This window comes from Epinephelus lanceolatus, chromosome 1 (assembly GCF_041903045.1).
Source record: "Epinephelus lanceolatus isolate andai-2023 chromosome 1, ASM4190304v1, whole genome shotgun sequence".
Classification (NCBI taxonomy): domain Eukaryota; kingdom Metazoa; phylum Chordata; class Actinopteri; order Perciformes; family Serranidae; genus Epinephelus; species Epinephelus lanceolatus.
The window spans coordinates 2,346,079-2,360,292 of NC_135734.1; the positions used below are offsets into that span (position 1 = coordinate 2,346,079).

The following is a 14,214-nucleotide window of genomic DNA, read 5'->3' on the forward strand; positions in this document are numbered from 1 at the left end:
AGTGCTCCTACTACCACGTCAACTTTGACCTTCCACATCTGTTCCAGCTGTTCTTTCAACCCTTGATACTTATCCACCTTTTCGTGTTCCTTCTTTCTGATGTTGCTGACAGCTGGTATCGCCACATCTACCACCACTGCCCTGTTCTGGTGTTAGTCAACTATCACTATGTCCAGTTGGTTAGCCTACAGCTGTTTGTCAGTCTGGAAGCTTACGTCCCACAGGATCTTAGCCCTGTTGTTCTCAACCACCTTTGGTGGTGTGTCCCATCGGGATTTGGGTACTTTGAGTCCATACCGGGTACAGATATTCCTATACACTATCCCAGCCACTTGGTTGCAACTCTCCACGCTGATTCAGCTTGGATCTTAAATACTGCCTCTATGTGCTGGACCATTTCAGGGGCATCTTTGCACAGCCTGCACTTTGGGTCTGATCTGCTGTGGTAGACCCTTGCCTCTGTGGGCCTTGTGCTTAGGGCCTGTTCTTGTGCTGCGATGATTAGTGCCTTCACGCCGCTGTCTGTCAGTCCAATATTTTCCAGCCACTGGTAGGTCTTCTTGATATCAGCCACTTCCTCTATCTGACAGTGGTATGCACCATGTAGGGGGTTGTCCCTCCATGTTGTCTGCTCCTCCACCTTTTTGGTGTCATAAGGTTTCTGTTGTCTGAGGCATTCACTAAGCAGCTCATCCTTTGGGTACATGCTTGATGTACCCCTAGATTTTGGATGTTTCATCCTGGATAGTGGCTCTGATGCTCACTAGTCCTCGCCCCCCCTCTTTCTGCTTAGTGTATAGCCTCAGAGTGCTGGACATGGGGTGGAACCCTCATGCATGGTGAGGAGCTTTCCTTTTTTTATGATATTTTTGGGGGCATTTTAGCCTTCAATTGATAGGACACACAAGCGTGAAAGGGAAAGAGAGAGGGAGTGACATGCAGCAAAGGGCCACAGGCTGGAGTCGAACCCGGGCCGCTGTGGCAACAGCCTTGTACATGTGGCGCCTGGTCTATCCACTAAGCCACTGTCTTGATATCTGTGGCTTCTATCTCCGACTTTGGCCAGCTTATGATCCCAGCTGGGTATTTGATGACTGGCAGTGTGTACATGTTGATGGCTCGGACCTTGCTCTGACCATTCAGCTGACTTCTCAGGACTTGCCTTACTCTCTGGAGGTATTTGGTTGTGGTCGACTTCCTTGTGGCCTCCTCATGATTTCCATTAGCCTGCGGGATCCCAAGGTACTTGTAGCTGTCCTGGATACCTCCTATGTTGCCCTCTGGTAGATCAACTCCTTCAGTACTGATCATCATGCCTGTCTTCGATACCATCTGCCATCCTAATGCAAATGACATCCCTATGTTCTTGCTGTAGATCCTGGTGGTGTGGATCAGTGAGTCGATTTCTCTCTTATTCCTGGCCTGCAGCTAGATATCATCCATGTAGAGCAGTCAGCCAATTGTTTCCCCACTTCAGAATCGGTAACCATAGCCAGTCTTCTTGATGATCTGACTAAGGATATTCAGGCCTATGCAGAACAGCAGTGGTGACATGCATCCCCTTAGTATATGCCGCATTTGATGTTGACTTGGGCAATCGGCTTTTGGCTTTGAGTTGGCCTCTAATGTCATCTTCCACATTCTCATGGAGTTCTTTATGAAGGCCGTTAGTGTCCTGTTGATCTTGTATAGTTCCAGACATTCCAGTGTCCATGTGCAGCATTTAGTCGTAGGCTTTCTTGTAGTCAATCCAGGCGGTGCACAGGTTGGTCTTTCTGCTCTTGCAGGGTGCTCGGGTGATTGCTCTGTTGACCAGTAGCCCGTGCTTGGCTCCTCTGGTGTTACTGCCAATTCCTTTCTGTGCCTTGCTCATGTATTGGACCATATGCCTTGTTATCTTAGCTGCTGTGATGCTTGACAGTAGCTTCCATGTTGTGCAGAGACAGGTTATCGGTCTGTAGTGGGATGGGATGGTTCCCTTTAATGATCAGGACTGTACTGCCCTATGTCAACCAGTCTGGGTAGGTCCCATCCCTTGGCAGCTGGGCCATCTGTGCTGCTAGGTGTTCATGGAGTGCAGTTAGCTTCTTCAGTCAGTATGCTGGTGCTGTTCACCTCTTTCCTGGATGTCTGCCATTGAGATGGTTACTGGTTCTTGTTCAGGGAGGTTGCTGTGGCCAGCTCTTAGGTCAACTAACCAGTGGACATCGGTGTTATGTGATGCTTCTCTTTCCCATATGCAATTCCAGTATGTTTGCATCTCAGCTCTTGGTGCTGCTGTTATTTCCCTGCCACCGAGAGAACACCTGTTTCATCCTGTTTATTCTCCTGGCTTCTTTAGTGTAGCTCTGCAGTCGGGTGGCCAGAGTTGTTAGTCTTTGTTTGGCAGTTTCGAGTGCCGCAGGAATGGAGAGCTTGTTGTATTTCCTTGGTACCCCTTTATTCACCATGTTCCCTCTGTGTAGCTCTGCTAGCTGGCTAACTTCTCTCTGTGTTGCCTTTATCTTGGCCTCCTTGGCCAAGACATTGAAAGAACACTTTGAGTTTCCACTAGTCTGAATGTAGTAGACAGATAAAAAAAATGCACATAAATAATGATGAAAAATAAACATTTTGTTGTTTAAGTTCACCTATATGTCTATTCATTGATTCAGTCGTCAACCAAAATTTATTTGAAATGAAAAACTTTGCTTATTGTGTCAAATATTGCTATTTGATAAAAATGTGATTAATTGTGATTAATTAATTATAAAGCCTCTATTTAATTAGATATTTTTTTTCCACCACTAATGTATATGTATATATATGTATATACATATATATCAGAAAATTGTTACTCCCTAATATCAGTATCTACCCACTACTTCACCATGACATGTGGTCTGATATTACTGTGTAATGACTGTTGCTAGTAGCAAATAGGAAATAGGAATTTTTAGATATCAATTTATAAAGTGCCTGAGTGCTAGTTAAAGTGATGAGTGCTAAAGTGTCGAGTGCAAGAGTGCCAAGTGCTAAAGTGTCTGCTTGTTTAAGTACTTGTTATATTGCACATTACTCAAAATTGCACCAAATAGTAAAGTGCTAGATTGAATTGCACGATGCCCATAGCACACGATTGCAGATGTGTGTCTAAATATTTCACAAAATTAGCATACATAAGTCTATTGTGTACACACTACATACATATACATACATATACTGCATAAAATTGACAATGGTGTCCCAAAAATTTGCCTTATAGACAAATAAACAATACATGTAAACCCATCTGTGGCCACTGACGTAGTATAAAGAACAAGAAAGTATTCATAGGGTGGAGGTAGGGATGGTGGTCAAACAAAACAGGACTTTCATCCAGGAGATCACACTTGAAATCAAGTCAGTGTTATTTTAATGTAATGTTATGCAACTTACTTACAATTGTCACACACCGACGTAACTCACTTGACAAAGTACTTATTTTAATACAAACCATGAATTCTAAAATGAAAAAAAAAAAAAACAATAAAATAAAATCTTAATAGAGATTTTTGTAAATGGATATTTTCCTCTATGTTTGAGCCTATCATCCACACAAACAGAGTTTTAGGTCACCAACACGGATATTTTTTAAAATGCCCGCTGAGGTGAAGACTTATCAAAACTTTGGGTATTGTTTATCTGTTTGGACGTGTAAAATTAGGAAACGATGGAAAACGATGATGTAATCTACTCAAATCGCACATGCCTATTGATGCTTTATGCAATGAGCGAATGCTGGAAACAACAATAACAATGGTGGACTACTGGTTTGCTAAAGTTTTGCTAGCACTGCTTAGTCTAATGTTTATTTAACACTTAAACCCACCACAGAGAAACTGAGACATCTGCTGCACACAGTGTTTTTGTGCCATCTCAGCATCTGGGGTTTAAGTCCACTAGAACCAACACTTTGGGATCAGGACCGATGGAACCAGCAGATGGTGGGACACCTTACAGAGTGGGATTGCTGTTGATGAGGAATGAAAGGAAAACTTTACATGTCCAAAGCATCACTAGTGTGTTTATTTGAGCTTCTGCATCAGTAAATTGAATGGGAATCTGAGGTGATATCTCCAGTAGGGGTTTTGAAAAAGGTAACATTAGGCTGCACACTTCCCAGGTAGACAGCTCACACCTGTCCCAGGGTCACACTGCACATCTGAGCACCGCTCATCAGCGTCTGCAGTGCCCCAGTAAAAATTTCACCAGTAAAAAATTCACTTCGGAGTTTTAACTCCACATAGCATACACAGTGCGGACATGGCTACTTAATATGGTAATTCATTAATGTGCTACTCCATTCACTCCTCATACACAGTGCGCACATGGCTACGGGCCCGAACGACGCATAGTGCATCCAAATTCACGCCCGTTCTTCTCCATGGATTTTCTCCGCGACCGTGTGTCATAGCGAGAAGCCACGCATATCACGTGAAACAGCAGAATTGTAGCTTTCCGACAACACTTGTCAGTAGTCCAGTGTTTTTACAGCAAAAAAAAAAGATACATTTACACTTAAATTATGTATACCAGAGCTTTCATACAGCTTTGCACACACATTACTCTTGGATGGATTACTCGCGAATGCAGGCTCACACAGAAATGCCATGCATATCACATGAAAGCACAGGAGCAGAGCTGATACCACACATCATTGTGCTGTCATCCCATCGCACTATAAATCCAGATTAATTGTCTACAAAATAAAAACCTGACGAATTTCTTTACAACCCATTATACAGATCTTGTTATCAGTCACTTCATATAGTGAGGAATATCGTATCTTACCACGTCTTAGGCTTGCGTGTGTTTCTCCCTGTCTATCCACATTTGTAGTCCGGCTTTCAAGATGCAAATATCTCCATATTGTCCAGTTGACACTCCATCAAACTGTGTATGACAAGACCAGCCACTTCACCTTTGCGCACCCAGACAACTGTAGCCTAATTATGCATGCATGACAGGGCCGTAGTCACCTTATACATTGACGGGGACATGTGCCCCCCCAATGCCCAAAATGTGCCCCCAATATATAACTGAAACTGAAAAACAACAACAAACTTTGTTTACTGCAAATAAAGTGGCATATATTATCTTGGAGGACATCATTGCACTTGGTTGACTATTTTTCTATTATCTTAGATGTAAATATTGCATGTTTCTTTCAGATAAAACACATTTTTGACTTGTGAATGAGTCAATGGAATTTCTTGCAATAATGAAAAACTACTGGCAATCATGTCCGCCTGGCACAAACCACATGTTCTGGACAACTGTGAAGTGACAGAATGTCCCACCATCATGGTTCTTATATTGTTTTGTCACCAGAAAAATGGCTAAAAATATCTGGTTTTGTCACCCCAAATTCGATTTTGCAAGTGCACAAGTAGGCCAAATGCATCAGTTCATTCAGGTGGTTAATCAAAGATCCAGTCAACAACATAATCTGATCTGATTGTATAGTTTAAAGCACTATTTAAACTTTTTTATTATAAATAAGTGCTAAAAATTTTTTTGCTCATGCACTTCGCGCACTCGCATGCATTCTCTGTGCCCCTGCTGTGCCCCAGTACAGTCTTAAGTCTAGTGACGCCCCTGACACCGCTGCTCAGGCATGGCTTGGTTGCTGCTTAGCTGCAGAACATTAAGAGAGAAGGAGTCTTCGTGGCTTACCTGTTTTTTCTGCGTGATGCAAGATTTCAGCAACAAATGCTCATATTGACATTGTACCATCTTTCACTGCAGTTTAAATTTTTTAATTTGTCACAAACAAGAAAAAACTTAAAGTATTTATCTTAAACTCAACACTACCTGTTTCTGTTTCAAAATGAAAGTCCCCTGACAATGTTTCTGTGGATAGAATCACTTCATTTGTTACCGCAAGGCTTTTTATATTTGCAGGATCATGTTGTTGACAATGCAGTGATTTGCACGGTTCCATAAATATGTGGAGTGCTGACTTTCAGTTGCGGAAATACAGTAGTAACAGCAGCAGGCAGCTCTGCAGCAGCACAGCAGCAGCAACGCAGCCAGTGTAAACACTGCATGCATTAGCGTTTTGAGTCAATAGTGTAGAGGGACATATTTTTTAAAAACAAGGTTGTGTGGAAGGATTTTTTTTTTTTTAATGGAGGAAAAAAATATCTGTTTACAAAAATATCTGGACACGTATAGACAGGGCCTTAAGCAGTAGCTCCAAGCTGAACTAGCTGTTACTAGCATAAAAACCCAAATCACCAACCAATCTCTTGTGGTCCAGTTGCATTGTGGGTAATGTAGTCATCAGGTTTTGACAATACAAAAGAATACATGGAATAAAAAAGACGATATCTGTAAGTATGCAGATCCATTATGATAATGTCTGTCATGAGACAGACAATGTTAGAGAAGTGCAATACTAAATCAGTTAAGTAGTCTCTTAAGAGGTTGTACAGTGTTGTAACAATGTCACTCCACGTCCATGTTTGGTTCAGAGATTAAAGTCCTAAATTACACATCAGCTAGAGGAACTTGTAAACAATAGTGTAATGAAATGTGGGTTCAACCAAGGTGGTGCACTTAAAGTCACCAAATCAGAGCCTTCCAATAATCACCCAGAGAAGAGCAGTTACAATACAATAATCTTTATTGATACAGTAAAAATCACAATTCATAAAAGGGACGGAGGGCGAATCACAACCAGGGGGGTTTCGCACTGCCAGGGTTCTGGAAAGGAATCCTACAATTACCCACTACATTAAATCACTGCAAACAAATCACTGCAAACTTTAAGGCACACTACAAACACAGCACGCTACCACCCTCTACTGGAGGCACTGCAATTAACAGGCTTGCTGGACCACACAACTTCTATTGCACTGCAACTCACACGTGACATCACACTAAGGTAGAAGCCCCCCCTCACTACACTGTGCAGGTAAGTACCCCCGACTGAACTCCTGCTCTCACCATCCGCTAGGTTAAAATACACAATTATACACATACAAATAAAAGGGATAACTATACTCAACTCGCCACACGGCGAGACCCCCCTCCCCGAGGTCTGAGCTTGAGGTGCTGTTCAACTCCCCGGGGAAAACGGCTTCGTTGGACGGCGCAGATCCAGCCGGTGACGGAGGAGCTCCGGCAGAGACAATGACGAAGAGCAGTAGCGGACCCAGCACTCACTAAACCCGGCCCTGGCTATTCTACAGGGGGCATCCAGCCTCCCCTCCTGGTGCAGGAACAGCTAACCCCCTGATCTGGATGTCTGTGTCGCCGGCGGCCCTAAACAGCCACGAACGACACCCTGATCCCTCCTGAGAGTGCCAAGCCGCAAGCGTGAGCTCCAACATGCTGCCATAGACAGACTGCCTCTTTCAATAGGAAACCCAGAGTCTCCCTCCCTGACAATCACACACATCTCTTCCCAATCACACACCTCTTCCCAGTCCTATCAGCCCCAGCAGCCCACGCCCATCTTCAGTCACATCACAATAGTTTCAAAAGTTTAAGAAGCAGCTGATGTTGTTGTGGTGGGGGCCGCCTTGCAGAGTGTAGGTTACTGATACACACTCTTACCTTTGTGTGCAATACCTATGTGAGAAGGTCAACAGCCATGTTTCCATCAGCCTGTTTAGATGGGCATCAAGAAGTATCGCATCGGAAAATTATGATGGAAACGCCAAAATTCGAATTAAAATCCCCCGATTCGCACAAACTAAAATACGCTTGCTTTAGCCGGGTTTTGGTTGATTCAAAAAAATGTTGATTCGCAAAACGGGGGATGGAAACAGTTATGTTCGAATTAAGTCTGACGTAGCGCACCTGTCTCCATGGTGATATCCTCACTCCGGGTCGGGAAGGCGGTAATGCATTTTCAAGCTGGTTGCCAACCGCCAGAAAACGTAGAAGAAGAAGAATGCGAGACTTGTTTTGTTTCCAGTTCTGCGGAAAACTTGCACGAGTTTGTAGTTTTCACCAAAGTCTGTACATTTAATGGAAACACACAGGATTCGTATTTCTTTTAATGCGTATTTCCCAATGATTCAAATCACTTTTGGATGGAAACATAGCTAATGACTCAGTCACATTAAGTCTGGTGTTATGCCCGCTTCTTTTTTTTTTAAGATTTTTTTTTGGCCATTTTGCCTTTATTGGACAGGACAAGTAAACGTGAAAGGGGGGGGGGGGGGGGGGGGGTTGTTGACATGCAGCAAAGGGCCACAGGCTGGATTTGAACTCGGGCAGCTGCGGCAACAGCCTTATACATGGGGCGTCTGCTCTACCACTAAGCCACCGACGCCCCATGCCCGCTTCTTTAACTCTTTTTGGCTTGTTTCTCTTTCTACACACATTACCTTTGCTGTAATCTCTGCCAGAATTCTGGAACCCTTATTCATAAAAACCCCATCACAGGTGTAGATGTAGGTATAAATGTCAGCGTGCTACTCAGACTTATGGGTTAACTTACAGCATTTGTTAATGTACCTTTAGTTTCTTTGTAGTTATTTTATTTTATGTTTTTGTGTTTTTATATTGTTTGCTTTTTTGTTGCATATTTCATTTGATTGTGTATTTTTATGCCTCTATGCCAGCGACAGCAGAGACTGGAGGCATTATGTTTTCAGGTTGTCCATATGTATGTAGTATGTCCTCTTCTTCTGAACGCAATGACTCAAGAACACCTTGATGGAATTTCTTTCCAATTTTGCAAAAACGTCCATTTGGACTCAGCAACGGAGTGATAGATTTTGGTGGTCATAGATCAATGTGACTTCATTTGCCTCACCCTTGTGAATGCAATATCTCAAGAACACCTTAAAGGAAATTTCTTCACATTAGGCATAAATGTCCACATTGAGCTATGGATGAACTAATTAAACTTTATTGGTCAAAGGTCAAGGTCACTGTGATCTTACATCCATCTCATTCTCATGGCCGCAATGTTTCAGGAAGGCCTTGAAGGAATCTCTTAAGATTTAGCACAGACCAGGGGTGGAAATCCCGGGGGGGACAGGGGGGACATGACTCCCCCTTCAGTAAAGCTGTACCCCCCTAGAATTATTTCAGACACAATTAATAATTTTTGAACAGTGCAGTGGTATTTATTGAAAGCACAATGTAAGCGGTGCTCATTATAATCGCACAATAATGTGCTATTTAAATCTTAAAAGATTTAGTGCCCCCCTCCCATTCCTAGTAGTGGTATATCCCACACTCTTTCCAACCGGCGGGGCTGCTTGGCAGCAGTAGCAGCGTGTGGCTGGAACCGCTGCCCACATCGCGCATCGCAGGGTAAGATGTTCACTCACACAGACACAGTTTAACTTACACAAGTTATAACACATCCCATTTACTGTTACAACAAGCCCCAGGCCCAGGCTGATAATATAAACTGTCTGCAACATTTCTCCTGCATTGTTCAAAAGCCTACTCAATTACGAGTGCTGCTAAGCTAAAAGCTAATGATTAAGCTCAGAGCTTAGTGATAGAGAGGACAGGAGAGAAAGAAGAGGGAGAGGACAGGACAAGAGCAGTCAGTGGCGGAGCAATGGGTACCTGTCTGTAGGCTCTCCACCTGTCAGTGAGACAAACATGAAAGACGTGCAGACGAGGAACGGTCATTACGCGTGACTATTAGGCACGGTTGTGACGGAGCGTAGCTAATGGGTACCTGTCTGTAGGCTCTCCTCCTGTCAGTGAGACAAACATGAAAGACGTGCAGACGAGGAGCGGTCATTACGCGTGACTATTATGCACGGTTGTGAGGTGCGCAGCGGCAGATCTCACAGCACACTGTTTATAAACCAGTTTACCAGTTTAATTGCAGGAAATGTTTAGTTTTAGTTTTAGTTTATTTATTGCAGACATTCACTCTGCCTGTTGGAGAGATAGAGAGAAGATTAAAGTGTCAAACTGCGGTAAAAGATGCTGTATAAAAGACAGGCTACAACTTTTTTTCCTTGCCCCCCCCCCCCCCCCCGGAATTATTCTGTAAAATTTTACTGTTTATTGTCCCCCCCAACTATGACATGGGATTTTCGCCCCTGGCACAGACGTCCACTTGGACTCAAGAATGAACTGATCAGAATATGGAGGTTGAAGGAATAAGGTCAAGGTCCATGTGACCTCACAAAACATGTTTTGGGCCATAACTCAAGAATCTATACACTAATTTAAAAATAATTTGAATTACACACTAGTGCCTAATAGCATAAAATGACATTTTATATCTAAACGCTGTTTTGCAAAAACACTGCAAACAAATGGCTATTACCTCATAACTCAGGAACAAAAGTGGAAACATTTGGTCAGATACTGAACTGGTGACACTAATCTTGAGTGTCCACCTTGAAACTGTGCTGATTATATAGATCTTCTGTGCTGCTGGGTGGAAGATTTGTGTGAAGCATCCATGTTTGCATCGACAAGGATGTAAAGTATAACCGCAACTTGACTGGTGCGTGGAGGCATAAAACAATGAGATCATAATTCTAGTCTTTTCATGTTGTCTTACTGTTACTTATTTTGCTGTCTTGGCCTGGTTAAATAAAGTTTAGTTTTTGTTTTTTTGTTTTTTTAATGATCTGAGCCTATGCAAATATTTTTATCAACCTCAAACCAAACAATTGTGATAATTACAAAAAAAGGTTAACCAGTAATATCTGTGTAGAGTTGCCTGTGTTTCTAGTAAAAAGTTAACTATTTTACTGGCAAGTGAGATATGAGGGACACCTCACCTGGTATACTTGTTTCTAACTATGTCTGTCTGCTGTTTGGTGCTGAACAGGTAATGCACAACAGCGATAATCAATATTTTTACATCAAAAGTGGATCATTTTAGAGTGCCACAGCAGGCAGCAGTTTTCAACAAAAAAGCTCCAAAAAAATTCACAGTACACTACCTGCTTAGTCCCAAACAGCAGACAGACAGTGCAAACAGGCAAAGACACTGTGATCCCTAATTCGCTTACTCAACTTAAAATATTTTTTGGAAACAGCTTGCACTTAACATTTTTAGTACAATAGGTTGGTACAATACAGTAACACAAAAGTTTTGAGTACACTAGACACAAAGTAAATGTGTCACATGACCTTTGTCTGAAAGGAATTGTATGTCTTTTTTGTTGTTTAAGCATTGAATTCTATGTCATGTGAACATAAAAACATTGCATAAACACTTAAACAACTACTTTTTAATCTCGTTGAACATAAAAATACATGTTAAGTGATACTGTTAATTGTCCTTAAATTAATTAGGCAAATTGGCTTTAAAATTTTAGTCAAATTACCTAAAAACTCAAAAATGGTTGACTTATGAATAAAAAACATAAAAAAATATGTCAAGATCACAAGCAATGAGTTTTTGTGTCAAGTAAACATAAATTTGTTATGACATTTTGACAATCTGGGACAATTGTGTAGACTTGACATTAAAATTCTGTGTCATGGATGGATTGGGGTTTACAGTGTGACAGTTGTAGAGGGTGTCAGAGTTGTGTTAACAGCTTGTTTCAGCAGCCTCCAAGTGGCTTAAACATTGTAAATAAAGGCTAAATGTTCAATTTCAATCAATCAATCAATTTTTTTGTAAAGCCCACACATATCACAAATCACAATTTGCCTCACAGGGCTTTACAGCATACGACATCCCTCTGTCCTTAGGACCCTCACAGCGGATAAGGAAAAACTCCCCCCCAAAAAAAACCTTTAATGGGGGAAAAAAACAGTAGAAACCTCAGGAAGAGTAACTGGAGGGATCCCTCTTCCAGGATGGACAGACTTGCAATAGATGTCGTACAGAACAGATCAACATGATAAATTAACAGTAATCTGTATGACACAATGAGACAGAAAGGGAGACAGAGAGAGAGAGAGAGAGACAGAGACAGAGACAGAGAGAGATGCAGGACAGACGGTAATGACAGTAGCTTACAACAGCAATAATGAAAGTAATAATATAATTAATATTAAATCTTATTAGAGCTACCTGATAATAGGGAGTTACAGTAATCCAGTCTAGAAGTAACAAAAGCGTGGACCAATTTTTCTGCATCTTTTCGGGTCAGGATAGGCCTAATTTTCGCAATATTACGCAGATGAAAAAATGCAGTCCATGAGATTTGTTTTAAATGAGAATTAAAAGACAAATCTTGGTCAAATATTACTCAGAGGTTTCTTACGGTACGCCAGAGCAATGCCATCCAGAGAAACTATGTCATCAGATAAAGAGTCTCTGAGTTGTTTGGGGCCAAGAACAATAACTTCAGTTTTGTCTGAATTTAACATAAGGAAGTTGGTGCTTATCCAGGTTTTAATGTCTTTAAGGCAATTATGAAGTTTAGATAATTGATTAGTTTCTTCGGGCTTCATCAATAAATACAATTGTGTATCACCCGCATAACAATGGAAATTTACAGAGTGATTTCTAATAATGTTACCTAAAGGAAGCCTATATAGAGTGAATAGGATTGTTCCGAGCACAGAACCTTGTGGAACTCCAAAACAAACTTTAGTACATAAGGATGATTCATTGTGAACATTAACAAACTGAAAACGATCAGATAAATAAGATTTAAACCAGCTTAGTGCAGAACCTTTTAGGCCAATTAAATGTTCCAGACTCTTTAACAGAATTTGATGGTCAATTGGGTCAAATGCTGCACTAAGATCTAATAAAACAAGTACAGAGACGAGTCCTTTGTCTGAAGCAATCAAAAGATCATTTGTAATTTTAAGTAATTTTCTAGTGCTGTCTCAGTGCTATGATGCACTCTAAATCCTGACTGAAATTCTTCAAATAAATTATTATCATGGAGAAAATCACACAGCTGGTCTGCGACTACTTTCTCAAGGATCTTTGAAAGAAAGGGAAGATTAGATATTGGTCTATAGCTGGCTAACACCTCTGGATACAGGGTGGGCTTTTTTAGGAGAGGTTTAATTACAGCTACTTTAAAAGACTGTGGTACATAGCCTGTTAATAAAGATATATTGATCATTTCTAATGTGAGTGTTAACTAAAGATAAGACTTCCTTAAGTAGCCTGGTTGGGATGGGGTCTAAGAGACACGTTGATGATTTAGATGAAGAAATCACTGCGGTCAGTTGTTGAGGAGAAATCAGGGAGAAACAATCTAAATATATATTAGGTCTTACAGCTGTATTTGAGGGCAGATAGGTACTATCTGAGGACAGGAGGTCATGAATTTTGCCTCTAATAGTTAGAATTTTGTCATAAAAAAAGCTCATAAAATCATTGCTGCTGAGGGCTAAAGGAATACAAGGCTCAATAGAGCTGTGACTCTCAGCCAGCCTGGATACAGTGCTGAAAGGAAACCTGGGGTTGTTCTTATTTTCTTCTATTAAAGCTGAGTAATGTTTGCTCTGGCATTGCGGAGGTCCCTCTTATACATTTTAAGACTGTCTGCCCAGACTAAACAAGATTCTTCCAGTTTGGTTAATTGGCAATTCCTTTCAAATTTTCACAATATTTGTTTTAACTTACAGGTTTGAGAGTTATACCAAGGAGTGAACTTTCTTTGCTTTGTTAACTTCTTTTTAAGAGGTGCTACGGAGTCGAGTGTTGTTCGCAGCGAGCCTACGGCGCTATTGACAAGATGATCAATTCGGGATAGTTTAAAGTCGGTATGGGAAACCTCTGTCACTGAAGGACATGGTATTAAATCATCGAAGATGGAATCATTTCCTTGAATTTTGCGACAGCACTATCTGATAAACATCTAGTATAGTAACTGTTGCTGGGTGGTGTGTAATCGAGTAAAAAGAAATCAAAAGTAATCAAATAATGATCCAATAGTGAGGGATTCTGTGGAAAGACTGTTAGGTTATCAATTTCAATTCAATACGTCAGAACTAGATCGAGGGTATGGTTACAACAGTGAGTGGGTTCATGTACACCCTGACTGAAGCCATTGGAGTCTAATGAGATAAACGCGGTAGCCAGGGAGTCATTATCAACGTCAACATGAATGTGAAAATCGCCTACAATAATAACTTTATCTGATTTAAGAGCTAAACTGGACAAAAACTCTGAGAATTCAGGTACAAATTCAGAATACGGGCCAGGAGCACGGTACACTATAACAAATAAAAGTAGCTGTGAGATTTTCCAAGTCAGATGTAAAAGACTAAGAACAAGGTTTTCAAATGAATTATAATCTAGTTTAGGTTTAGGGCTGATTAACA

At 41.2% G+C, this 14,214-nt stretch overlaps 1 protein-coding gene and 1 pseudogene across 1 annotated transcript in view; one reads left to right on the forward strand and one right to left on the reverse strand.

Moving 5' to 3' along the window:
- LOC144463620 (uncharacterized) overlaps positions 1-14,214 on the forward strand; it is a 474,714-nt gene that overhangs the window by 455,150 nt on the left and 5,350 nt on the right. The window lies entirely within an intron of this gene.
- On the reverse strand, positions 186-1,873 carry LOC144458334 (uncharacterized; annotated as a pseudogene).